Raw genomic sequence first — 25,838 nt, forward strand, 5'->3', positions numbered from 1 at the left:
GAGGGCCATCTTCTCTAATGCCTCTTCTATAGTCCAATTAGTACCTAGGGTGTTAAGTACTCTCCTAGTAGTAGAATTACAATTTCGGAGAGCACACTCCCTGAGCAATACTCCCCTAAGATATTTTGGCACCTCAGCTCTTTCAATTTCTGCAGCAACCTTGTCAATAAAAGAGCTAAATGATTCCTCTCTGCCTTGCTTGATCCCTATATATACAGGTCTCTCTTCTGGTTCCTTTACCCTTTCCATCGCGAGTCTGACTAACCTTATTGCCTCCCGGCACTTCTCTTGACCTATTAAGGCTTGTGCCTCAGGACGAAAGAAAGGTCCCAGACCCATAAGCTCACTAACAGTGACGCCATGGAGAGGGTCACCCTGCTGCCTTTGTACTGCCACGCACTCGCTAACGAGCGCTTGCCAATGAGCATTAAACAGCAATTGTTGATGTTGGGTAAAGATTAATTTAACTATGCCACGACAATCATTAATAAGAAGAATACTGGTGTCAAAAATATAGTCGAGCATTTGCTTGGCCGGTTCGCTTTTAAAGCCAAACTGGCTAACAGTAGCTCGCAACTGAGATAACATCTTCCAATCTAAAGCACTAATTGTCGCTTGCATACCTCCGCCAGCCTGGGGGGTGAAAATAACCGGACAAGCCAGTTCGCTCGCTAAGCTTATCAACTCCTGGTCTCCCTTCTCCATTGCATCTTTGGCAAGAGCTGCCCACGCATCCCGTCTTTCCCGTGCAATCATCACCGCTCGATCGTTTTCCAACCCAGGGCTCTGATTACTTTTCGGGAACGGGACACACGTTTGTGGCCCTGGCTGCTGCGATGCAAGCAATACGGGAGACTCAGAAGTGCTATGCGTAGCCTGCGGCAAAGCGGGCAATAAAGCACCCTGCGGAGCACCCTGCGGAGCTTGGCTCGTCAGGGGGGGCTGGCTCGTTAAAGGAGGCGGTAGAAGCGGCGCAGAGGGTAGTAAAGCGCCCTGTGGAGCCTGGCTCGGCGCCTGGCTTGCCGAGGGAGGAGGCGAGGTCGGTAATGAAACCGTCCTCATTGCAGGGCCAGGAGGAGTCCCCGACTCTTTATCAAACTCCCTCTCTTGATCGTATTCTTTATTACGATCGTGAGCAGCAGTAGCCTGATAGGCAGCCCTCTTTTCCGCCTGAAACTGCAACAGTTCATTGTTAATAACCCGCCATAATTTACCCATTTTCCGAGCAGTTTTATCATCGTCTAACGTAGCCTGCCATAATATATCACCAAATTTACGCCACTCCGACAACTCGTGAACCGTGTGGGGATTCACAAAGACTCCCCTTTCCAGACCATAAGCCAAAAGACCTTGCAATTCTTTCTGTAAGTCTATACCCTTAATTTGCCTTTTTTGCAAAAATGTAATAAAAAGTTCATATGCGGCTTGTCTTTCCATACCTCTTTTTAAGTGCGCACTTTCACCTAGCAGCGTATTCCAAGACTTCTATGCCGCACGTATCAGCTGGCCCATCTAATTATGGTCGCCAGGGCACGGCGCGTATCGGCGGTTTTCTTTTTTCCTCCGCTTTAATTTCGCGCTTATTGCCGCTCCCGCTGCTTCGGAGCCTGAACCATTCCTCACTTATCCTTTGGTGTTCGCAATCCCCGTGATGGCCGCGATCGTCGTGGTGTCCGCCATCACGTCGGGGTCACCAATTTGTTGAAGTGAGGGGGAGAACGACCATCCTATAATGCATCGAACTCCAACTTTATTGATCGATCCGTCACTTTAAATAACAGTGTTAATTAACTTCATGCATATTCCAAAATACAGCTTTATGATAGGCTAACAGAGAAAACTCTAACCACTCCTTTTGTTTTACAATACCGTTGATTGTTTACATCAAACAAAATCAGTGTTCTCACTGTGATACGAACGGTTCCCAAAACTTCCATAACTGTTCCCAGGGTGCCATCTTTTCCCAGAGAGGATGTTACCTTTGTTATGGGAAGACTGCCTGAGAACTTTATTGCTTATACAAGGATGCCTGAGAGAGACTAATTGTTTATAGAAGTCAGGCTGGAAACTGCTTTGAAACTGCTTCACAGCTACCTGTTACTTTTCTCTCAGCTGCATGGCTTCGTGGCCTTTTTCTTTAAGCCATACTTGAACTAAACTCCCGACAGTTTTGTTATAAGGATTGTTATAATGAAACATATTCTGTAAATCCGAGCTTTTGCGGATCTTCAGCAAATAAATACTGTTTCTTTTTAAAACCTCACTTCTCTTTGCCATTCCTTGTGGCACAGGCAGTGTTTGCACACCTGTAGGTTCCACTTGTTCTAGGTTCCCGGGGCTGGAGGTCCCTGCGGGTGCTGGCACAGCCACCCCAGAGCTGGTGGTCCCTGTGCACAGGGGCTCCCACTGACACCACTCCTGGCACCGGGCACTGCTGCTCTTCCTGGCCTGGGGCACAGCACTGTCCCCAAGAGCTCAGCTCTCACCAGCTCTCACCCAGGGGGCTCTCACAGCACTGGCCCCTGCAGCCATGCCACCAAAGCAGGCAGCAAACCTTCAGCCACCCTTCCTGCTGCAGCCACAGGCACTCCTGGGCCCAGAGCCGGCAGCAGGCCACAGGCATGCAAAATCCACCTGCACACTCTCAAGGCCCCCACAGCCTTGGCAACTGGGCCACCTGCATCTGAGCTGCTGCAGGGGCTCATCTTTAAGTCTTGCAGCCTCCAAAGGCTCCTGCCTCTGCTTCCCAGCCTGCTCTGCACTGCCCTGAGCCCACCTTGTTCAAGAGACAAAAGCCAAGCCAGGGCATCCTCGCCATGCCTGCATTCCTGCTGCTGGCAGTGGTCACTGGCCCCTGGGCCCCACTTGGGTGACAGCTGCCGGGACAGGCCTCTGCTTTCAGCACAACTGAGCTCCTCACCCAGCAATGAAGTCTCAGGAAGTAGTAGTTTTGTGGAGGTCCAGGGGCCTACCACTGGAACCGCAATACCTAAGGGCAAAGATAATGAATTAAAGTGAGACACTCCTCTAAATGCAATGATCTTGCCCAAAGGCTTTTTCAGGCCTTTGGGGATTCAACAGGGTTTCTTGGTATCATGAACAACTTTTTTTCCTTATATGTACTCCCCCAAGATGTTCTCACCTGTCTTTTCCCCTGTTGGTCCTGGGTTGCTGCATATAAGACCCTTTTATCCCCCATATAAACCCTGTGTTCCCAGCGCCATTTTGTCACTGTCGACTGAGAAACTCCTGTATTGACTAAAAATATAACTTCTTCACTCTGAGGACCTACTTTTAGTTTTATTATCAAGGCCTCTTCTGGTTGTATTTTGGTCCTCTTCATTAAACAAAAAACTCTTGCCCTCTCTGATTCTCCTTAGAAATTTTCTCATCTTGCTGTTTCTTTCTGCAATTTTTTTGAAGGTGCCCCTTTTTATAACAATAAAAACAGGTAGGTCCCGCATCCTTTAAAGTAGGACAAGAATTTTTTAAGTATCTTTTCTTGTGGCGGGAAAAATGCACAGGTCTTGTGTTCCTAAAATTAGATCCTGACATTCGCCGTTTGTTTTTCCCTGCAGATTTTTCTGTATTCAAAGCTGCCTGCATTTCTTGAACTGCCGCAACCAAATTTCTGGCATCTGTTTTCTGCTTGTTCTCATTTCTCTTTACAAATGCCCTTTGTGCTTCTCTCAGTAATACTTGAAGTCCCCTGTCCTGCCAGTCTTCTAATTTTTCCAGCTTTTTCCTGATGTCACTGCAAAATCTGGTCACAAACTGAATTTTTAACAGAACCTGCCCTACTGCAGTATCAGTATCTATACCTGAATAGAATTGCAAGTCTCTTTTTAATCTTTTTAACCATTCTGCCGGGGACTCATATTTTTTCTGATGCTCACTCAAAGCTTTTCCTATATTATGTCCCTTAGGCACTGCCCTCTGAATTCCTTGATTTTCTTCCCTTTGGGATTCCCATTCATCTCAAAACCGTATTATCATCCCCAGTAGGCTGTCCTGAGGAATGCTCCCCCCCTGAGAACCCCCCTCACGGTTCTCAGATCCCTCAAACCTCTGCGAATTTTCCTACAATCTGCAGCCCCTGGGTCAAGGAACTTACTTTTTCCCTGACCCCTTTCTGGCAGCAGCAAACTAAGAAATCCCCGGTACCAGGAGAGCCTTAGTTTCCCACACTCACCTCGTGGCTTAACTTCCTCACTTACTGCTCTGTCACACTGCCTTTTCAATCTACCTCTTCCACACCTATCTCTCCTTCTGCAATCTACTTGTTCCACTCCTATCTCTCCCTCTTTCTCAGTCTATTAGCCCCGTCCTCTCACCATCTAATCACATACTAAATTGCCTGCTACCAACCCCTCCAAGGAATTTGAACCTATTCATTCACTCTCTTTCTCAGTCTCCCTAATGAGTCAATCCCTCCTGCTCAAGGACCCTCCCACAGGTGCCTGGACCAGGGATCCCCTTCTTCCCCCTGGGTCAAACCCTCCCGGGGTCCCCACTCGTTCACTTTTCTTTCACTTCCCTCCTTTCCCAGCCAGCGTCCTCTCGGAGGACACGAAAACGCGGTACTGGGAGGTCCCACTCACTTCGGGGGTCTGGCACTGCCCTGCCCCCATCTCAGACACTGCACACACACTCACACATGCATACAGCCGCCCCCCGACCCAAAACCCCATGATACTCACAGCCTCCTTTTCTCACGAGGGTCTTCGTTCACAAAGCAGTTTTCTATGGATACTCTCTCTCCTATAAGCCGGCACTCTGATGGGAGCCTCTCTTGCGTGCTCTTAAAAACTAATTTGCTTATTTGTAATAATTTGCGTTATTGTAATAAAACCTCTCTTTTCCCAAGGGAGAGTGGTCTAGCCTTGCGACCACTTAAAATTCTGGTGGGGAGCTCCTTACCAGAAACTATCCACCTCCCCAGAGTTGAGAGAGTCACGGATGTCGGCACCAAAATTGTTATGTTTGCCCAATTATCCTATCATAAAAAAAGCCAAACAATATTAAAATTACTAAAAATTTAAATTGAATTGTTAAAATAAAAAACAAATATAAAATTAGATACAATATAATTTGATTAAAATAAGGGATAATTTGGTTCCAATAATAGTGCATAAGCAAAAGATAACCACGGGGTACGGAGGGCAGGGGTTTGGGACCCTTGCAACATCACGTACGAGCTTGCTAATGAAAATCACCCCTTATATGCCATGTGTCAATACCATCTCCTCCCATTTTCGGTTCATCATATCTCTATCTCCGCCTTCATTACCACCTTTACCACACATGCGCCACCACTCGGTTTGGTGGTCACACAAGTCTTTGGGGGTCATCACTGATGAAGGCTCTGTAGTCTTCTTCTGCGTCCTTTTATTCATGTTTGGGTTACACACGCACACCAAGCCAGTACAATGTAAGCCAAGACTAACGTATCACTGCATCTACATATCAAGGCAATAAATCCCTTATAATTAGCATTTTCTGGGACCCAACCAGGTTTTTACTCATTTTTAGCAACTTTATCTTCAGCTTCTTTCCTGTGGTCCTTGACAACATCTGCTGGGAAGGGGGGGGGGGGGTGGAGCCCCTCCTCTCCCTCTCTTCTTTGGCATTACAACTTCTAACTATTTTATTATTCTCAAATATCAATTACTGTATCAATATTGATTGCTGTTTCGATTTTTATCAGCACTAATCATACCTATTTATCATATATGTAAATTGCAGTTTAATGAACTTTACTTGAATTCAGTTTTGACTTGTGAAGAATTAAAAATCCGAATGACAATGACACAGCCTCACCTTCCCTTAGTGATATGTGAAAGGCCAGAACAAGAAGAGGGAATCTGGTGCCTGCTGAAATCAACATGTACTGAGAAATTATTGTTATTATTGAAAGAACAGTTTAAATTACAGGAGGGTCTCTTGCTTTGGTGAGCCCTCATCCCTCTGTGATACACCTCACCTCAATGTAAACTTCAGGTGGTTTGGGGTTTTCTTTTTCTTTCTCCAAAACACAAAGAGATCAAAATTCTTGGTAAAAACAGCACTTCTACTTTCAGTCAAAGCTAAAGAGAAGCCCTGCAGGGCTTCTTCCTAGATACGGATAAAATACCCTGGTGATCTTATCACCCCCTGTTCTCAAACTTTTGGGACCAGCTTCTACTCTGGAACACCATGACTTCCTTGTAATCTGAAAGAGGGAACAAATCAAACCTCAAGAGCTGGTCCTACCTTTAAAACCAGTGTTCCTGCCACCAGAAACTGCTTTTCCTGTTGTGATAGATGAGTCATGTGATGATTGACTCTCACAATTAATAGAAAAATATAATGTATATAAGTTAAGAAAAGTTTTATAGATTTATAGTTATGCTGCACTCCATCCCATGGTTATCAAGGGACAGCTGGGAGGGGTGGCTTGTCACTATGACTCCCAGATGTCCCCAAGGGCTTGGGACATCTGGGAGGGCTGGCTTGTCACTATGGCCACACTTGACCCCCAATCAGGATTTGAGGAAGAGATCTTCACCACTGGACAGCAAAGAGGAGGTTGATGGACAAAACTTTGGGAGGGGTTAAAGGGTTAAAAAGGGAAAGTCTCCAGTGTGAGGGGGCTGAGCACATGGCGAGGAAAATCTTTTGCTCCTGGTGCTGTAACCTTTTTTCTTTATTCAGTCTTCTGTTGTATTTTTTATAAGGTTTAATAAACCTTCCTAAACTATGAAGAGTAGCTATATCTCACACTGTGGTCTGCAACCCTCACTCCTTATTACAATAAAATGCCTCTTTTTATTAGGTTTAAATCAGTTCCATATGAGCTTTTATGAGCTTTTATGCCTTTTTATCAATATATGTTTAATACCACTTTCTGCTTATTGCAACATTCCAGGAATCCCTTTTGACTCTTCTCTCCATATTCCTGCAGAAGGTCAGGTCACTGTGGATTTTACACCAATAAAAATCCAGGTTGTTCAGATCCTAGGTGTGATGGGCAGGCACAATTTCCCTGCTGACACAGGGACTGAAGACAAACCCCTCTGTTGTCACTGAAACCAAAACAAAGGAGGAAGTTTCTGCCCATTGGAAAGTCCCCGTTTGCCCTGAAGGACTCTGCCTCTTCTTTCTCAGCAGCAGCTCAGCAGCCGGACGCCAAGGACAAAGAGAGGGAGGGGTGGTTGATTTGTGTGACAATTTAACAGCCCTTGCAAACAAGAGCTGAGTCTGTCAGTAACATCTCTGCAGAGGCAAGTCCTTGCTGAGGATGCAGAGCTGAGTCACTTGTGTTTAGTTTGCATCGAGTTAATGGCACGATGGGTTTTCATGCTGCAGGTGTGGCCCCTGTGACAGCAGCCTGTTCATCCTTCAGGGGGTTTGCACCCACAGGGACAGTGCTGCTCCTGCCAGCACACCACAGCTTGTCCTCATGCCAAAAAGTCTGGGCAGAACTTCTTGAAGGAACATTTTCCTTTTGCTCTCAAACCAAAGATTTAGATGCAATGGTATAATAGAAACAAATCTTTTCCCCTGTTGTCTGTTGGGACAGGAGGAAAATCCTATCACATCCAGATAGCAAGGCACTGATTTCACATCTGCTCTGGAAATGACTTGCAGGAGCAAGTAAATAAAATTCTCTGCTAGAACAGTGAAGTCCTGCCACTCTAAATCAGTGTGGTGCCTGAAGGGTTTTGTAGCAGGGTTGCACCTAAGTTGATGCTCAAGAAGTTTATGAGGTCCAACACAGACGTAAGGTTTGCACAGCAGGGTTTAGGCTAACAGCTAAGGGAGCATAAATTAAATGGTCTTTCCAACCCAGAAGGCTGAGGAGAATTGTTGGTATTTGTGCTCTCCTTCCTTGTTTAAAGGATAGCAACATATTTGATGAGATTTTGGAATTGCAGCTAAAAGTCATGGCCAGATTAAGTCACCTAAGTGGTTGTTGTGCATTTCTAATTGTGGAGGTCAATATCAATGTAGCTGCTTCTGGTAATACAAAAAGCTCTTTCAAGACACTTCTTAAGAGAAATGTCTTTTTTCTTTTCACTCTTAACTGCAAAGCACCTCCAGGATGAACAGCAAACAGGTTATCTAAATTGTCCTTTCACAATAACAGAAAACTTCCCCTTTAATCAGCCTGAATTGCACAATTCTCATCTGTATGAAGGAATTTCATTTAGTCTCTGCTGTAAAGAAGTGATTTCTATGCAACAGGGTTGATAAAGGGAGGACTCAAATTAACAATGTTGGAAAAGAAATGAAATTTAGCAAAATATTTAATTATAGAGAGTTGTGTGTGAACTGGTTTGTTAAAAAGTAGTTTTGTAGCCGTTGAAAGTGTGTGTTGGGTTTTGTGTGTTACCTAGCAGGTAGTCTTAGAGATTTAATAAATAATTAAACTAGTGCAAGAAAGTAAGAATGCTAACCTGTCTAGAGGCAGCATACAATGCTCTTAGAATAAGATAAGCAGAGGATTAATGATCTGTCTGTGAACCAAGGAATGTATCACAAGGGGTCTGTGACCAGGCAAGGGGAACGGGGAACTGTTTCTTGGAAACTTTGTTGTGAATCGCATGTATAAGAGGGAAGCACCCATACGTGAATTTGGGGGCTCGGACTTTGGGACGTGAGTCCCCCAGTTCCCCGGGCCCTTAATAAAGCACCCACAAAACTTATCCGAGTTTTGTGTCATTTATCAATCGGGCAACAACAAGAGTGGTATTTGTTAACACTGCCATTACTCATCACAAACTTTAAACAAACCACACCACCCAGCCCAAAGCTAATATGGCTCTGTGTTAAACATTTCTGAGGGATTACACATCCTTGTGTAAAGATGGAATTAGGATTTAAAGCCAGTATTTCTGCATATACAAGCATTGTGCAAGAACATTTCATCTTCAAAATGGAAACCAAATATCACCTGTACAGGGCAAATGCTGCAATAACATGAATACACTTCTTCCATCAGGTTCACAGGCAGCTTAACCAATTCTGTGCCTGCAGATAATCTGTTCTGGCATCTTTTGGGGCCCTGAACCAGGAAAGTCACACTGAAATACTTCGGGACCGTGAAAATTTCTTCAGATCCAAACCAGTCTCCAGGTGACACAAGTGACTGCAGACATCTCCAACAACCCAGCGGAGGCCAGGTTTGCTGTGTTCTCTTTGTCATTGTGGGTTTGTAATTCAGACTCACAGAAAGGCTAGAGTTGGAAGGGGCCTTAAAGACCCTCTAGATCCAAACCCCTGCCATGGGCAGGGACACCGTCCACTAGACCAGGTGGCTCAGAGCCCCTGCGAGGTTTGGCAAATACCCAAAGACACCTTTTCCTCTGTTTTGCAAGGTCAGATTTCCATGCTCACTTTCACAGATGGCTCCAGTCTAACACAGAGCATTGCTGACTGGTCACTCTTATCTCCACAGCCCAGCAGAGATCCTGTTTTGGATGGCTCTCACTGCTCCCAAGGCCCCAGGGATCAGCCACTGCCTCTCCTCCTTCTGCTTTCCCTTCCAGGATCAGAGATTTCCTGCTGCTTCCTCCACGTCTGAGACAACTGGAGGAGATGAGGGGCTGAGGATGTGGCTTCTGACAGAGAGTTGATAACGCTCAGCTAAGTATTTTATTCTCCTGCCACTAAGCTGTCAGGCTGCTGCTGGAATTCCTCCTGCTTGGAAAGGGCTGGTGTGAGCAGCAGGAATTGTTGCTGGCTGGAATTTTCCAAGAGCTGGACAAAAGAAGCATTTTGTGGAAGGGCACCAGCTGCCCTTGGTCAGCAGCACAAGGTATGAGGTCCCCTTTGAAGGCCATCCCTGCTCAAGGACAGCCTGGCCTTTTCCAGTGCCCAGAGCACCTTCCAGGCTTTCGGGCTGGCCTCGTCCCTCACCCTGGAGAAGCAGGTTGCTGTTGGAACTCTCATATCTACAGTTTCTGGCTGGATTGCCGTGTTTTACCACAGACAGCCCTGGACACATTAGTACAGACTCCATCTGCAATAAAAGGGGACTTTGTTCCAGCTTTTCCCTTGGACCAGCATGCAGCAAGCCCACCCGGGCCTCATTCAGGTCTTTGTGGGCTGGTAGTCAGCTTCTGCTGGGAATTTAAAGCTTTTGCCCTACTTTCCACAGCAAATAGTGGAGCGAACCCAGCTGCATCACCCCCCGAATTTCACTCTAAAAACCACAATTTTTATTTTCCTCTATTCAAGCCTTGAAGAAAACAAACTTTTCTTGAGTGAGCTGGAGGCACAGTGTCCTCCAAGATCATTCTTGAATAGGACAATATTGCAGGGGAAGATTGGCAAACCCAGAGTTTACTGGTGCTTAGGAAGCTTTGCAAAAGCTTCCCACATGCGGTGCTCTTGCACCCTCCTGAGCTCCTGGAGCCCTCACTCAGCTCAGGCACAGTTTGGACAGAAATGGATGGTTCCATCTGTCACATGTGGGGACAGGAGGAGGGAAGACTTTGCAAACACTGCCACGAGGGCAGGGCTGTTTTCATTGATGGTGCCAAGGTAGTACATCATCTTTGATTAAATGTGAGGTGCTGAAGGGCAAAAATTCTCAGTGATGAGGAGAGTGTGTCTCCACTCACACAGCAAGGTAAGTGAAGGGGAAAGAGCAATCTGTATTTTATGGGAGGTATTCAGTTTTTAACAAAACCTTTTTGCAGAAGACGTGCCTAGGCAGGGGTGATTCAGAGCATTTTATCAGCCTCACAGAGCATCCCCATATCTGCTTTGCCACATTTTCTCTCTTTTTTTCATTGTGAATGATTTCTCCTGTCAGGGTTGCTCCTGCTTGGAGTTCTACTCTCAGTGGAGTCCTGGAGTTTTCTCAGCTGCCTCTGCAGCGAGTTCTGAGCCAACGTGGGGCTCTGCTGCCAGCCCAAATCTGCCCTTCTCCAGCCTGAGTGCAGGTGGGGCATGTGCTGGGCCTGGCTGGAGATTTGCATGGTCAAACTCCTCCAGCATTTACATCTGCTCATGGCTTTGGGTAGTACAAATGTCAGAACACCCATCACAGCTAACAAATGGCATTTCTTGCAGATTGCTACAGCCACGCTGCTGATCCACAAATACACGAGAATCAATTTCAGTTGGAAAATGTCATTTATTACAAAGTGCTGCACCCACGCTGACAATACAGAACTATACAAATCTCAATTTAGGTTAAAAACTGGAATTTATTCGATTATTACAACCTGTGTATGTAATAATATACAAATACCATCCTCAGTTAATTTCTTGCCAACCTCTACAAAAACTCACTATACAAAAAGATCAATTAGGCATTTAACAACTTAATTTATTACATATTACTGCAAGGATTAAGCCCATCTAGGAATACAAAAATACATCCATAGATATGAAAATAGAATTACATACATAAACAGATAAATATACCTATACAAATAGACTTAGATACCTATACAAATACCAATATTCCTATTTTAAAAGCCATATAACAAAAATCATATCAAAGGAGATACCTACACCACTGTACCCATAAGAAATAGAAATTAACACAGATATAACAATATCCATGTATACAGAGATAAATTGATACACATATATGTAATTTCAAACATATATGTATATATACAAATAGCATGCATTCATAACAAAATAAATATACATAAATACAAGAATATACACATGGAAATAAATCCATACAAATAGCAACCCACTAACAGAAATACAGATGTAATAATCCCTGTCTATGTTCAAGTCCATGTATCTGTAAAGAACACTCAAAGCAGAGGGATCCCAGCTGCCCCATCTTCAAAGCCTCTCGCTTGGTCTCCTCCTCCCGTGCAGAGCAGCTCTCCTGGACAGGGACAGGGACAGCAGATGGGACATCTGGCAAGCAAAGGGAACACTGAGTGAGTATGGGGATGTTTCCCTTGGCAGCAGCTGCACTTCCATCAGGGAAGACGAAATGTCAGAGCCTCCCCAGGGGGTCAGAAAGAGAAAGCAGCCGGGCGGGCCGGGCTGTGGTGAGCGCAGCCGAGGCGAGACTGTCCCGCAGCCCGGCAGAGCCAGCACAGCTCCTGGGCCCTGCCAGCACAGCTGCCTTGCCCAAGGACAGCCCCTGTGCCAGCCGGGGCAGCTGCGCTGAGCAGCCCCAGCACGGGCAGGGCCCACTCCTGGCCCGCCGGGCAGTGCCCACGGCCACAGCCCACGGCAGCCTCAGCCCCACCTGCCTCCCCGGGCCTGTGGCCTCAGCCGGGCTCTCTGCAGGCTGGCAGCAGCAGGTCCCCGTTCACTTCTCTCGCTGCTGGCCTTCAGCTCCTCCCTGCTGGCTCCCGTCAGTCTCCAGCTGTCCTCAAGGTCTTCACGGCAGCTGTGGCAAAAGTGGAGGCTCTGGAATTGCTTCCAAGGCCTGGCAGAGCTGCAGTCCCGGAGCCCTCTGTGCTCCCTGCTGGCCCCCTCCATCCCCTCAGCCCCGCCATGCTCTCAGTGAAGCCCCAGCCGCCTTCAGTTTCTTCAGCCCCTCACAGTCCTCTCACGCCCCTCAGTCCCTTCTGAGCCATCCCGTCCCCTGAGACCCACCACCCTGCCAGCCTGTGCCACTTCCCTGTCACCTCAGTGCCACCAAGGCCCTCGGCTGCCCCACAGCCCTCAGCCCCAGCAGCAGCTCAGGGTCACCGTCCCTTCAGCGCCACGGCCCCCTCAGCCCCCTCAGTCTCACCGTCCTTCAGCAGCTCCTCAGGGACGGTGCCTGGGGCCAGCGGCAGCTCCCACTGCTCCAGGGACAGCCGGGGCTGGAAGTGCTGCTCTGCCCGGCCCGGCCGCCAGCTCGGACCCAGCACAGGGACAGGGGGCACAGGGGGCACCGAGGGAAAAGCAGGAGGTAAAAAAGGCAGCTGAGGGGGGAAAGAGGTACACATGCAGCCTAGGCCTACACAAACAGCAATCCTTCCATCAATCTCTCCATCTAAACATTCCTCTTACTATATAACTATACACATTCATAAATGTAACTTCATATATATATATAAATACTCTACACATAGAAAAATCTAACTCTGAAAATCTACAAACGTAAATATATTATAAAATATAATTATATTATATCTATACCTATATACATATCCACATTTAACTACACAGATCTATCAATATATGTCTATATAAATAGAACACTATCATCTATAAATGGAACTATAACCACTAATAAATAACCATAGAAATCTATAAACATATCTACAAGCAGAGGAGTTCTACCTGCCTGATGGTCACAGGCTCTCCCCTGTCTCTTCCAGCCCTCCTGGAGATGTTGGTCAGATGGCATCTGGGAAGCAAAGGGAACGCTCAGTCAATATTGGCCCTTGTGCACCTTTCCCTTGGGCAGTAATTGTCCTTCTACCAGGGGCTGTCAAAGATGACCTGAAATGCAGACTCTCACTTGGCACTTTGAAGCAATGTGCCCTTAAAAGAACAGGGACCATTCCAAGGGTTCAAAAGTGGGCTTCAAAGCACAAAGCATTGAATTATCTCGATAAACTCCCAGCCCCCACAGTGCAAAGGGCACCCAGGAGAGCTTGAAACACAGACAGTCCCAGCTGCCACAAGGAAGCCCAGCCTTGTTCTTTCTCTGAGCTGACAGAGAGACCTCAGTCCTCATTGAAATGGCTGAAGCTGAAGGTGCTGCGAGCTGAGTCCTGAACCAGCTCCATTACCTGCCATCTACAAACTGCCCTCTGCAGTGAGCAGCAGCTGCTCCAACTCAACCATCAGCTCTGGCAGCAAGGGCTGGGAGGGACAGAGCTCCCTACGAGGCCTGCAGGCTGCACCAGCTGGGCTAAGGAATGGATCCACAGTGCTCCTTCTCTCCTCTTAGGCCTCCCTAATCAGGGGTCATTCAAGCTTTTCCTTCTGATACTGGAGTTACCGTGATTTTTCAATTGGTTGGCCTCTGATGTTGTGCTCCTTGTTTTTCTTGTGGGCCAGGACCAAAACCAGCAGACTGGTACTACATTTAGTCAGTGATTTGGACTTCTACCCTGAATTTTTGCTCCTTTTTTTCCCCTGCTCCTTCAAGTGTCGCTCAGCCTTGCCTTCCCTGGCACCCTGCAGCAAATTTATCCACCAACTTCAGCACAAAATTGGGACACACGGCTTGGTGACACAACTCACACAAGGTCAGGTTTATTCCCTGCTCTCTGCCCCAGCAGAGGACTCCATGTCAGAGCCTCTGGAGAAGCGTGGAGGGCAGGGCTCAGGCAGGTTGTGCCAGCGCAGGATTTGAACTCAAGGCACCAGGAAGTACCAACCCTGCTCAGAGCAGCCATCTCACAGCTCTCTAAAACAGTGTGGGCTCTGTCCTTACCAGGCTCCTCGGGCTCCTGGGAACTGTTCCTGCAGCTCTCGGTGCCAGATGAAGCTTCCTCTGCTGCAGCTCTGTTCACAGGCTCCCCTCCTGAAGAATCAGGGGCAACACCAACATTGCCCTGAACAGAAAAACAGAAAGAAAGGAACCCAAAGATCACTCACTATTTTGCTGGAATCATATCAGGGATACAGTAACTGTCCTTCTCCACTCCTAAAGGACATGGAGCACAGAGGAGGGAACATTGCCCACACAGCTCACATGACAAGCCTTTTAAACTCAGGATTCAGGGGGCCAAGGTGATGCCTGGAGGACACACATGGGGCAGTAGTAGAAGGCTCCAGGAAGCAGCAGCTGCAGCCCAGCCCTTGCTTTTCCTTGGCCTTCCCACCCAAAAGAGGCACAGCCCACATCTACTGCAGCTGCAACAGAGGCACCTCTGGTATGCCCCTCCCTGCACAGGACACTTGGCCTTCAGTGCCACTTCTCCCAACACTCTTCTCCTCTTTCCCAGCAAGTAAAACCTCTTCTTCATTTCTTTTTCATCCCCTCTTTTAGAAATCCAAGAAGAATTCAATACCAAGAATAATTCAATAGCTAAATAATAATGAAGTAATTTCAATTAAAGAAGCCTTTGCTTCTCAACCGTGTAACAACGTTCAAAAGCTCTCAGTCCAGCCCTTTTATCCCCATCCAATGGAATTACCTGCACAGAGGGAGATCTTTCAGACAGGGACCTCCTGATCTCCCGAATCATTTTCTCTACAGCAAGGCCTAGATCTGCTGGTGGCCATTCCTCCTCCCCAGGTGCGTTCTGTGCTGAGCTGGAGGCCGTCCATGCTGCACAGGCTGCACTGCCGGGTGGAGTGCTGGGCCCTGAAGTGCCCGGGGTGGCTGCAAGAATACAAACACATTGGTCAGGCTCCACAACGTGGCTGTGGGACACAGAGCTCTAGTGCTGCTGTCGACCAAACATCACGGGAAGCACACAGCAAAACCAAGCAGAGAATCTTTTGGCCTCCTAGGTGCCCCTTCCTAGTAGGCTTGACAACTTCTGGCCGAGAATGGCAGAGCCTTGCGGCAAAATACTTCAAACGGTCACTTTTCAGGACCTTTTAGAAAAACAAGGCTACAACTCTTTTCCTACCTCGTGCGTCGTCAGCTGGGGGCTGCTGCTCCCTGTGGAGCTGCTGGAAGCTGCAGGGCTGGATGGCGAGCCCCTCCCGCTCGGCCGGAGGCAGCTGCTCCCCGCAGAGCTCCTGTAAGCGGCTGCGGGGCCCCTCCCGCCCGAGCGGCAGCGGCGGCTCCCCGTGGAGCCCGAGCAAGTGGCAGGGCGGGATGCCGAGCACCGCCCGCTCGGCGGGCGGCGGCCGCTCCCCGTAGAGCTCCTGGAAGCGGCTCGGCCCCTCCCGCCGGGCCGGCATCGGCCGCTCCCTGTGCAGCAGGTGGAAGCCGCAGGGCGGGCGCCGGGCGAGCAGCGGCCGCTCCCCGGGGTGCTGCTGGAGGCGGCCGGGCCGGGGGCTGCGCAGCTCCCGCCCGTCCGGCAGCGTCCGCTCCCTGTGCAGCAGGAGGAAGCCGCTGGGCGGGCGCCCGGCCGGCAGCGGCGGCCGCTCCTTGGGCAGCGGCGTGAAGCGACCGCGCCCGTGCCGCCCGACCGGCAGCGGCCGCGCCCCGGGGAGCTGCTGGGAGCCGCGGGGCGGGCGCCTGCGGCCATGCCGGCCCGCCGCCGGCCGCTGCCTGTTGGCCGCGCTCCGGCGCTTGATGCGGAGCAGGAGGTCGGGGCGGTCGCGGCGAAAGCAGGGGTTGCTGTAGTGGAGCCAGGCCCCGGCATCACCCGGCGCAGCCGAGCCGAGCCAGCCCGGCACCTTGTGGAAGCCGTAGCGGTAGAGCTGCCGCACGAAGCTGCGGAACTGCGTGGCCCTGAAGGTGTGCGGGACCGGGGCCGGCCCATGGCCACGGCCCCTGTGGGCGCGGCCCGAGCTGAGCAGCTCCCGCTCCAAGAGGGAGCGGTCGATGAGCAGCCCCTGGGCGCGGCTGTCCCAGCGCACGGAGCGGACGCGGGGGCTGTTCACCAGGCACCAGAGCTTGGCGGGGAAGGTGCGGGCGCTGAGCCCGGCGGGCAGCGGCAGCTCCGCCATGGCATCGGTCACCGACTGTGGCCACAACGACCGCAGCGCAACGGCCGCGGCTGCGCCGGCGGCGCGCGGCCCGAGGGGAGCACTGCGCTCGGGCCCGCGGGGACGCGCGCGGCAGAGCCGGGGCTGCGGGCACAGCGCGGGCGGGGCGGCTCCGGGGCTGGCCGGGCTCGGCTCGGCTCGGCTCTGCACAGCACGGCACGGCTCGGCACGGCACAGCACAGCAGGTTATCCCCACTCTGCATCCCGTGCCTGGGTCACCATCGGTGACAGAGAGGAAGGACATTGCTCTGTTTTGGCTGGGAAAAGCATGAAAAGGGGTGATTAGAAAACATTCATTTGGTCTCCTTTTCCACAGACTAGCTGGTTTTATTTCACTATGTCTGCCTGTCTTTGGCAGAGTTTGCACATTTCTCATGATTCAGAGTCAGCTACAGCAGCAGGAATGGGAAGCAATTTTGTTAGCATTGATATCAAAGCCAAAGTGCTGCCCCATGCATGGATGGATGTTGCTTTCTTCAAGGGATTTTTGGCCTAGAGCTGTAGCAAACTCACACTGGTGTCTTCCCAAGTAGCGTTGCCTTTGTATTTCCACAGGAACCACCTCTTCTATTTTTTCCCCCCATTTGGGGAGAGCTCCAATGCAAATGCCTCCTGCAGCCAACTCTTGTCACTGTAGACTGACAAAGGAGATCTGGCAGTGGGGAGAGACTCCCTAGAGCTGCTGTGGAGAGCTGAAGGGGGAAGCTTTGTCCCTTAGTCTTGAAGTCTTGTTGGGGAGCTGCTCGTGCTCTGGGGGACGGACACCAGTGGTGTTTTTCCAAGCCTTGCAAGTTCATTCCTGTAAAGAAAGAAAGTATATGGACGCCAGATAGAGAAACAAGGTGTATGGGAGAGAGACGGGGAAAAGGAGAGGGGTAATAGAGAAAGGAGCCCTCCGCAAGCAGAGATCAATCTTCATGGAGGTAATGATCGATACTCAGTTTATTGCAAATCTCAGGGTACATTTATATGCTAATGCAGGGTTCAGCAATGGGAGAATACTTATAAGTGGTTACAAAGTGTTATGTATAGGACAAAGAGCCAACATATCTTTGGTCTGGTACATAGATTGGCAAAAGTGTCAGCAGAACATTCTGCCCCATATCTTCTCTTCACATCCCTAGAACATCTTGCTTCACATCTCTTTTCCTGGGGTACATCTTGGCAAACTTCTTTATATTGTTTGCCCAAGGGAAGCATGCTTCTGGTCTAAGGCAACCTATGCAGGGTTGTGCACCTTGCTTCGATCCAGTGTCTGCTCAAAATGCTCTCTACATTCCTGAGCTTCCTGACACACTACAGAGACTTTGGGGTTGGTGTATTGGCAAACAAATTTCAGTCTGGGAACTTTTTGAAGTTCCCTGTTCTTTTTTTTTTTTCCTTTCCTCCAGAAATACTGTCATAATCTAATGCTTCCAGAGAATCTTTTCCTACTTTTTGGGGAATTCCTTTTGCTGCCCTCCCAGATCAGGCCAATTCCCAGGGCTCCTTCCCAAAGTGAGGTGCAGCCCATGGCCTCTACTCTCCAGCTGGAACAGAAGGAAGCACAGAGTTTGCTGTTGTGGGAGAGGAGCTTCTCTTTCCTGCCTGCTTTCACTTTGGGACAGGTTGGTGTGTGCTCATTTGATAAAGGCAGGTTTAAACTCTGAAACAGTTGTGTTTCAAACTGCTCCCTTCTCCAGCTCTTCTGTGGGTATCCTTGCACAAAAGGCCTCTTGGTGGGAGCTCCCTGTGGCAGGCTAAGGAAGGAGATTGATACTTCAGGGTTGTGACTGCTGAAAGCAGCTGGTTTCCAGAGGTGTCTAGAATTGGGAGTGGCTCCTTTTCTCACCTGCCTGCAGAAAAGGAAGTTGCAAAGTGGGAATTTCATTTGTGGAGATGGCCACCAGGGGTGTTTGCCAAGAGATGGGCTGGCAGAGAGGCAGGTCTCATGCTAAACTGGCTGTGTGTTTGTTTTGATGGTAGAGAGGGTCAGAGATGCAGACACAGACACCAGCTGAAGGAACAGTGTAATTTACTGTAATGCACTAATGCAAGAAAGAGTCAGGAAAGGATAAGCTAAGCAATGCACCTCAGCATTATTACAAAAGGGTGCCTCTGGTGATTCAGGAAGATCCATCACCAGGTACCCCAATGCTTTCCCCTTCAATCCAGAGCTGCACATCAGCTGGGGGAAGCTGTCCCAGCCAAGCCCTGCAGAGCCACGGCCGGGAACCGGGAAATCCTGCGGTGCCTCCACCTTTGGCGGCCACGAGGCTCCCGAGTGCGCTGTGAGAGTAGCCCGGCTCTGATCGTGCTGGATGAGCAATGTGCCAGAGCTTCTGCTGGGGCACAGCTGGTGTCATTCTCCTCTTGGTTTTCTCCCTGAGCCTGCCCAGGGCTCAAGGAGGAACGAAGGCCAGGTGTGGCCTTGTCCATTTTCCTCATGCAGAAAGGTGAAGACGTGTTTCACCAGTAAATGGATGCAACAATCCTTTTGATAATAACACTTGGTTAAGGAGCAGATACATAGAATATTGGGTTGGAAAGGTCACCTAGAGGGCAGCTTTGGCTCAGGTCCTGTTGTTGAGGCTTCAGTCAGGGTCTGTTGTTCAGGCCTTAGCCCTTCAGTATTTTGTGGTGCAAATCACACCTATGCAAAGTGGGAAACAAACAAGTCTGTCTTTAGCACATTTGAAACAGGGAACAGGATTAGGCCTGCAAGGCCAGGCTGGGGCCCAGAGCAGAAGGCCAGCACCCTGCTTTTGCCCCCAGGCAGCCCTGCAGAGCAAGCAGCCCCTCCTGCCCAGGGGCTGAGGTGCCCGAAGCTGCCTCCCCGCTGTGCAGCTCTGCAGAGCCCGCGGGGCGCAGGGTCCTGGGCAGCCAGGGCAGCCCGGCTGCCTTGGAGCACAAGGAGTGCCCCAGAGAGAAGCTGCTGCCCTTTGCTTTGGAACTGTTCCTCAGAGTCTTGTCATTAATCCACAGTGTCTGACATGTTTTCCTCTCCCAAATTTAACACAGCTTTTTGAGAAAATTGACTGATGCAGCTCCTGCTGTAGCTGGTGGTGCTTTTGTCTGCAGCTAAGGGCAGGTGATTTGGACCAAGGACAGAGTCCATTGTTAACACCCCAGCCTTTGCCAAGTCAAGAAAGCCAGTCACAATTGGGCTACCACAACTGAGCTGTTTTCCTAGGTTTTGGAAAGCTACCACCTGAAGAAACCCAACATATTTTCCTCCAGGAGGATACCAGCAGTAGCATGATTCCAGTGTTTTCCACCCCTTTTCTATGTCTTTTAAGAGTTCCTCAGTACCCAGCAGGAATGAAACGACATGTGATAATGTGATTTGAGAGCTCTGTGTTGTTCGTTGCCACATGAGTGTTCATGACAAGCTAGACACCCCACTCGTGGCTCTGTGGAGTTAAATTTATCCCAAATCTGTGCAAACAGCAGCCCCGAGATGCTGAGAAGAGCAAGCACAGTGGGTGGGTGTGCATGCACACACCCAGAGGCTGACTGCTGTGTGGGCAGAAGGTTTTGAACTGTTGTAAATCATCACACTCCCAAGCTGGAGGAAGAAAACAAATCTATATGAAAAGATATAAATCTATATGGAATGAAAAGATATCAAAATGAATGAAATAATACATATTAATTTATCATATATGTAATTTAACACCTACATACTATTGCCGGCAGGGGGTCTCTGTACAAATCACGAACATGGCAGGGCTGCTGAGGAACACACCTCGAGCTGTTTGTTTTCCAGCATCAGTCTCATTCCATGGTTATGACAATGGGAAGATGCCAACAGCTCACACCTCTGGCAGTGGGCAATGAACTTAATGGTACAACTTACTTGAAAAGTTTTTTGACCAATCACACAAAGCAGAAGCATATTGACAGTAGTTCTACCCAACCACTATAAGCACACGTACCTTTGGTTAAAACACTGCTTGCTTATTTTGAATACAATACCTGCTTGTAAACCTTAAAACACAATGCACCGAGCTCCATTATTAAGCTTAGAAGTTCCTAATATCTTGCTAGAGATATTTTTTTGAAGCTTAGGGAGTCATTCTAGCCAAGTATTAATACACAGACCATTGTTCTTTTTGTCCTTACTTTTCTACTTCTTAGATAAGTTTTCTGCTGACAAATCTTATGGCTGCTGCTTAGCTCTAATTGCAGTTCTGCTGTCTCTGAGGCCTGCCTTTTGCAGCTTTCCCAAAACCCTCTGATTTGAAGGATTTCCACAATTGCCCCTTGTGAGAGTCTGTCCTAATTTTCCCTCATCTGCCTCACGATCGTCCTTGGGAGACCACTGAAGAGAAGGACCCCCCCCCCCCCCCCGTCTATATCTGGCTCTGAAGGAGAAAAGTCACATGCCACAGGCCCTGAGACCTGAAAGCTCAGTTTTGAGCTATTGTTTTCACAGGTGTGTTTGCTGTATGCTAAGAAGAGGGCACCATGCCCCATTTGCAACAATAGCAGCTCTGGAAGCTGCCTCACCTCTCGGCCTGGCTGGACTTCTCCTGAGTTTCAGGTGGTCTCCCACAGAAGACCCTCGCCTGTTTTACAACCACCGTGACAGACAGACTAAGATGTAAGAAGCTTCTCCACTAAAGACTGAGACATGAAACTCCTGAAAGGCCCCTCTGCTCCTTCCAAGGACTGGGACTGAAACCCCCAGCCCGGGGGAGGTGTGTGGGGAGGCAAGCTGACCGAAGTGAGATGTTTGCCTGCAGATTGTGACCACTGGACCAAGAATACAATGGCTCTCGCTTACTGCTAAGAACATAGACTACCTGTTACATCTATCAAGCTCATTTACTGCTGAGAACATGGACTACCTGTAGTTATTTCAATACATCTGTTCCCTATTGTATCTGTTTCCCCCCCCCTCACAATTTTCAGTAATAAAAACCTCTGAGTTAGCTAGAGCCTTTGAGATCTCCCCAGCGTAGCAGATGGACCCTCGGCTGGACTGCACCAAAGGACTTCGTCTCTGCATTGGTAGCTATATCCCCTCTCTCTCTCTCTCTCTCTCTTTCTCTTTTTCTCTCCCTTAATCCCTCTATCGCATTTTTGCTGTTGTTATTTCAATAAAACTACATTTGTTTTGATTATCACTGCAAACCCCCTTGTACCGTGTTGGTTTTTGCATTCTGAGATCATTCCTACGAACCATTAGGTCATCTGTCCACTAAGGACGGACCCTGACACCCCTCTCGGTACAACTAAAAAGAAACCTTTGTAACCGTGTTGTTTATTAACTACCTTGCATTTCATAGCTTTACTATAGTATACCTGCTTACTTCTTGCTTAAAGCATCCTTTTTGCTCGCATTAAGCCTTGCTGTATTACAACACAGCAATTTTAATGCTGTGGAAGTCCAGTCAGTTCAAAAGGGCATAAGTCATGTCTGATAGCAATTACAAGTCGTTGTCCAAAAAAAGTCTTGCCTGTTCCAAAGTTTTAATTCAAAACCTTCCTCCACGTCTATACTATCATCCACCATCTGTGTGAGATTTCAAGAACTCTCTGTGAATCTATTTCCTACCTCTCTCTCTTGTGTGATAAAAACTTCTTTGATAGTTTCGTCCATCATTTGTCACACACACCAAATTATGCAAGGCATTACTATTACTATCACTACCAAAATCTTAGCCAAGGTTCCCTTAGCCAAGGTGCAAAGCTCCATCCTTGGAACAAATCATCTAACCATGACCCACCATCTTCTTTAATTGGAGCTGTCAAATCTTTCAGCTTTTGTAGGCTTTTGTGGATAGACTCAGAGTGATCAGACAGGTTCATGCAACACAATCCTTCAAATTCCTCACAACCAAGCCCATGTGCCTGTGAAAGAAAATCAATTCCTGCTCTGTTCTGTAAGGTTGCATGTCTGACAGCACTAACATCAGTAATCATGTCACTAACTGCAATGGAAGTAGCACTGTCTTCTTTCTTCAGCCAACACCCCAATCGGTATAATGGTTTCAATGCCTCGCCCAAGGCAAGTTGATGTAGAAATAAAGTTGATGTACCTCATTTTGCAGGGCCCTAGGGTCTGAAATTGCTATTACAGGTTTTTTTTATGATGAATGGCAAACCTTTTTTCTCTGTGTTTTTTCTTGATGGCTTTTTTAACGCTAGGTGCTATCACAGTGAGTTGTCTGATGCTACATGGGCTACCTTTGATTTTTGAGGGAAAGTCCTGCCAGGCTCTATCTCCACAAATGAGCCAATATTCTGTTGCTCATTGTCATGGGGACTCGTCTAGGTCATCTACTTGTCAGCAGTTTCACCCTTAGGGGGCACTGGGGTAGTACAATTGCACCACAAACTTGAGTATCTTGTCCTCAGGATGATGGGGAGTAACATTTAACTGTGGATCTCCCTGGTACTGAAACTCAGCACAAAATTCCATCACCAATGAACCAAGAATTCCTATTCTTGAGGTTCAGAAGGTGCTATAAGAAGATCAGGGTCCCAATGATGCCAGCTGGTTATGGGATTGATCTCGTTGGCAGCCTCACACCAATATTTGTCATGATTGGGTATTGGCTACTCCTTGGATGGCACAGCCCCACTGACTAAAAAGGTTGCAAAGGATTTGTCTGAGCTCAAATTGGTCAAACACGTGGTGTCTGAGCCTGCTGACTTGGCTAAAGCAAGGCAAACATTCATTTTTGGTTGATCTACAGGCATATATGCACAGCAAAACAAGCAAGCAAAACCAACAAGCGCCAGTATATCATTTGATCAAACTCCATGTTCCTGTTCAGCTGCTTTTTGGCAAAAGTTTCCCCATCTATTTCAGTTCTCTGAAACCAAATCTTTTAGCACGTGTTCAGGGACTGGCCAACTACAGGGCACTGAACTGTCCCTCTAACCTTCAATTTTTACAAATTTGGATATCTCAGAATTCCTTTGAACACAATGGACACCACGCTTTTGCTGAAAGAGCTCTATGATACAAACCATGTTCACAGTCCAAAAATCAACATCAAACTCAAGATTTGTAGCTTTCACAGGCTGAACAGGGAACGTCTGGCATGCACCATAGCTTCTCTGTGAGGCTCACGTCTGCGTGCTGTCCTGCGGTGACGTTATGATGCTTGTATCCCCATTCATCTGTTCTGTGCCTTTAAGACCAACTCTGAAGAGTGGAAGTTTTGTTTGGGTTTCTCTTATCAGGGACACAGAGACGAGCAGTACATAGGGCTGTTTTCGCTTCTTGCTTTCAGCTTGCTGCTTTGCTTGCTTTTCTGCTCTCGCTTCTGCTCTGCTTTGGCCTCTGCCTTTTAGCTAGGTCTAGCTAAGCAGTCCACATTCCTTCCTGGACTGTTTCTCCTCTCCTGTTTCTGTGACCATCTCGAACCTGCTCCAGACTGGGACCCGGGAACACTGAAGGTTTGGCTGCAGCAGCTGCCCCAGTGCCGGAGGGACTGAGAACAGAGCAACCACCCCCAAAAGAGACTTTCTGATTTTGTCATCTTTCTCAGAGCGGTGTCATCGGGCATTGTTCATTTTGTGTGCTGGGGGGTGCTGAGCCTGAAATAAACAGGTTCTTTCCACCTCTCTCCAAGGAATTTTCTCCCAAACCGGTTGGGGGGAGGGGCTGTGTGGGTTTTGCTTTCTGGAGGGGCCCTCCTTTGCAGATTCTTTAACAAATTTGCCCTAAACCAGGACACATGCTCATTTCCCTGCTGGTGGAATTGTTGGTGTGCTCTTGTGTATGAGACAGTTTCACATCCTTTGTGGGGACCCACTTAGGTCAGGCACCTGTGCAAATGCAAGCATACCTTTTGCCTCAAGTGATTTGTGGAAATGGTCCTTCAATTTGTCCTAACTCAAGGTTTCTGAGCAAAACTGAAGGATTTTCTTTCAATTTTTCCTGTGTGCTGTTTGAAAAGTACCTAAAAATTGGAGGATTAGGTCCTGCAAATGAGCTATTCAAAACAAAAAGACATATACAGCTTTGCTCAGCCTCATCTAGGGTGTTGCTTGGGCCACTCCCCCTTTTGTTGATCTAGAATGGGATTTAGAGTGTGATGTGTCTTTTCAACTATTGCCTGACATTTGTGGGAATAAGGAATTCCAAAAGTGTGGCAAACACCCCAGTCCATCAAAATTGTGGCCAATTTTTGAGCTGTGTATGTGGGGCCATTTGTCAGTTTTCATCTTGTGGGGGATCAGTTTGGCGAGCTCTGGACCCAGTGACACTGACAAGGACAAAAGCAAAAGACAAGAGGCACTCTCTCTTCCCAGGACCAAAGTCCCACAGCTTTAATGGAGAGCAACTCCAGGAGAGATAGGGAGTATCCAGGGGAGGAAAGAGAGCGTCCACCTCATGGCAGGAGATTTGAAACCCTGGGGGAGGAGAGGTGGTAGAAAGGAACTACCAGACTTTAACATAATAAATCACCACACTGTAGTTTTCTGCATAAATTGCTGCACTTGTTGAAAACAAAATCCTAAAATCTCCCCAAACACAACCATGTAGTCCCAAATGACCACAGTGTGGGAGAAAAATCACTCAACCCCTCTGTATACCCAGGCACCCGGTGTCACAGGGAGTACCAACCCCTGCAACTAGAAAGTCCACACACACAGGCTCATCGGGAAAGAAGTATCTCTGTATGAGGGGACAGAGTGCTCAGTTTTCTCAACACAATACACACCATCCACCACCACATCAGCATCCACCCACATCATCTTCCTCAAACATTCACACACTGAAAACACAACCACAATTACAACACACAGGAAAAATAGCAGCAATAGAACTGGATTTGCTCAATTCACCCCCAGAATTGCTAGCAGGTCCTGATTAACACAGCAAATCCTTTCTGCCAGCAGCCAGACCCAAACCCAAACTGTACAGGCGTACGTCGTGCACAGGACATCTCTGTGTGACTTGTGAACAGCCCTTCCCCTGCATACGCCTTACGGGTTACTTTATACAGAGTTAAACATTCCCTTTCTCCACAGTCCCAGCAGTCTTGTCTGTCCCCCACGAGCAACAGCCGAGAGTGGAGGTGCCTCCAGGAAAGGAATGTCCTGGCAGTGCCCAGAGATGTCCAGAGCCCAGCTGTTCTTGCTTGAGTAGAGAAGCGTTCCTGCCGCAGTCACCAAATGAGGTGTGGAATAGAACTCGCCACACTTAAAGGTAGAAGGTGGTATGTTTATTACAGCGCCAGGCACACGAGGAGTTGTCTCCTGAAGGCATGTGTGAAAAATCACTGGCTCTCTACTTATCTAGAATGTCTTACATATTCATATAATTGCCAAAAAACCTAATACATATTGATTAGGCAACACTGTCTACC

The 25,838-nt window shown here is 48.3% G+C and overlaps 1 protein-coding gene and 1 long non-coding RNA gene across 2 annotated transcripts in view; one reads left to right on the plus strand and one right to left on the minus strand.

The window, feature by feature from the left end:
- LOC132087180 (zinc finger protein 883-like) overlaps positions 1-25,838 on the plus strand; it is a 448,191-nt gene that overhangs the window by 361,696 nt on the left and 60,657 nt on the right. The window lies entirely within an intron of this gene.
- On the minus strand, positions 13,117-15,217 carry LOC132087195 (uncharacterized). Its single transcript, XR_009420485.1, has 3 exons — positions 15,054-15,217; positions 14,348-14,468; positions 13,117-13,309 (listed from the first exon to the last, which is right to left on the minus strand). It is a non-coding gene; the product is annotated as an uncharacterized LOC132087195 (long non-coding RNA).

The sequence above is a fragment of the Ammospiza nelsoni genome, unplaced genomic scaffold (genome assembly GCF_027579445.1).
Source record: "Ammospiza nelsoni isolate bAmmNel1 unplaced genomic scaffold, bAmmNel1.pri scaffold_54, whole genome shotgun sequence".
Classification (NCBI taxonomy): Eukaryota; Metazoa; Chordata; class Aves; order Passeriformes; family Passerellidae; genus Ammospiza; species Ammospiza nelsoni.